The 1,520-nt window shown below is 38.1% G+C and overlaps 1 pseudogene; it reads left to right on the plus strand.

The window, feature by feature from the left end:
• Nucleotides 1-549: 549 nt before the first annotated feature.
• On the plus strand, nt 550-1,221 carry LOC108289917 (annotated as a pseudogene).
• The last annotated feature ends 299 nt before the right edge of the window (nt 1,222-1,520 follow it).

The following is a 1,520-nucleotide window of genomic DNA, read 5'->3' on the forward strand; positions in this document are numbered from 1 at the left end:
GAAACAGTATATAATAGCACTCCATTTATTATTAGAGAGATTAAGGTCGGCCGGGCATGGTGGCTCATGCCTGTAATCCAAGCACTTTGGAGGCCAAAGTGGGTGGATCACCTGAGGTCGGGAGTTCAAGACCAGCCTGACCAACATGGTGAAACCCCGTCTTAAAAAAAAAATTTAAGAAGAGAGATTAAAGTCTAAATGCTTTACTTTTTATGACACAGCCATAGATACAAGTAAACACAATGAAGAAAAAGGTGTTTTTCTTTTTTTGCACATGCAATATTTTCCTTGTGAAAAAAAGATTCGAGGCTATTGAGAATAAATAATTTTCAGAGGAAACTTCATATGTGTGGTGGTGTGCGCCTGTAATCCCAGCTACTCAGGAGGCTGAAGCAGGAGAATCACTTGAACCTAGGAGGTGGAGGTTAGAGTGAGCTGAGATCACACCATTGCACTCTAGCTTGGGCAACAGAGCAAGACTCCATCTGAAAAAAAAAAAAAAAAAAAAAGCCGGAAGGGTGATGTGGGTGCGGTCTTGCCCCCCTCACTATGTCTGCCATTTTCAATTTTCAGTCTATTGACTGTAATCTTGCTGCTTATATGTACCTGTGCTTATATTTGATACTTGGCACCCAGCCTCTTGGACAGAAATAAAACTGGATTGTTGGGTATATTTTGGAAGTGTGCCAGAATTGGTGAACAGAAGAGTCCTTATGTTGCAGTATGCTATGTAATAATGGCCTTCAGCATCTTCATACAGTAGCTGGGAAAAATGTCAGAATTTAATTGCCATCAGATTTCATTGTGAACAAGGACTTACTCCAGAAAATAATGGAAAGGATGGTTAACTCTTTTACCTCTGATTATTGAATGAGATAAATTTCCAGATGGTATTCTTTTTTTTTTTTTTTTAAAGGAAAGGAAGGGGAGGAAGGAAGCCCAGATGCTATTCTCTATTTTTGTGTTATTGGACCAATGTTCTATATAAATAAATAAAATGTAACCATTTAATAGTCTATAACAATCAGCCTCAGTACTGTCACTACAGTATTACATTCTGCAAATGTTATTCTGTTGTGTCAGATACCAAATTTCAGTGAGGTATCTCTAAGGCACATAGTAGAAAACAAAATTGGTTAATTACTCAATTTCTTTTCACTGTGATTTGGAAATGATTTAATCTTTATAGAATGAGACCATTTTTGGACTAGCTTTTTTATTAAAATGGCTCAAGTTTTTTATTAGAGATGGGATTTCACCATGTTACCCAGGCTGGTCTCAAACTCCTGACCTTGTAATCTGCCCACTTCAGCCTCCCAAGTGCTGGGACTACAGGCATGAGCCATGGGGCCCGGCCCAGTTTTAGTATTCCACAGTGGCTAGCCAGTTTTCCCAGCACCATTTACTGAAAAGGAGATCCTTTCTCCATTGCTTGTTTTTTGGCAGGTTTGCTGAAGATCAGATGGTTGTAGATGTGTGGTGTTATTTCTTTTTTTTTTTTTTTTTTTTTTTTTTTTTTT

This window comes from Cebus imitator, unplaced genomic scaffold, assembly GCF_001604975.1.
Source record: "Cebus imitator isolate Cc_AM_T3 unplaced genomic scaffold, Cebus_imitator-1.0 Scaffold417, whole genome shotgun sequence".
In the NCBI taxonomy this organism is placed as follows: domain Eukaryota; kingdom Metazoa; phylum Chordata; class Mammalia; order Primates; family Cebidae; genus Cebus; species Cebus imitator.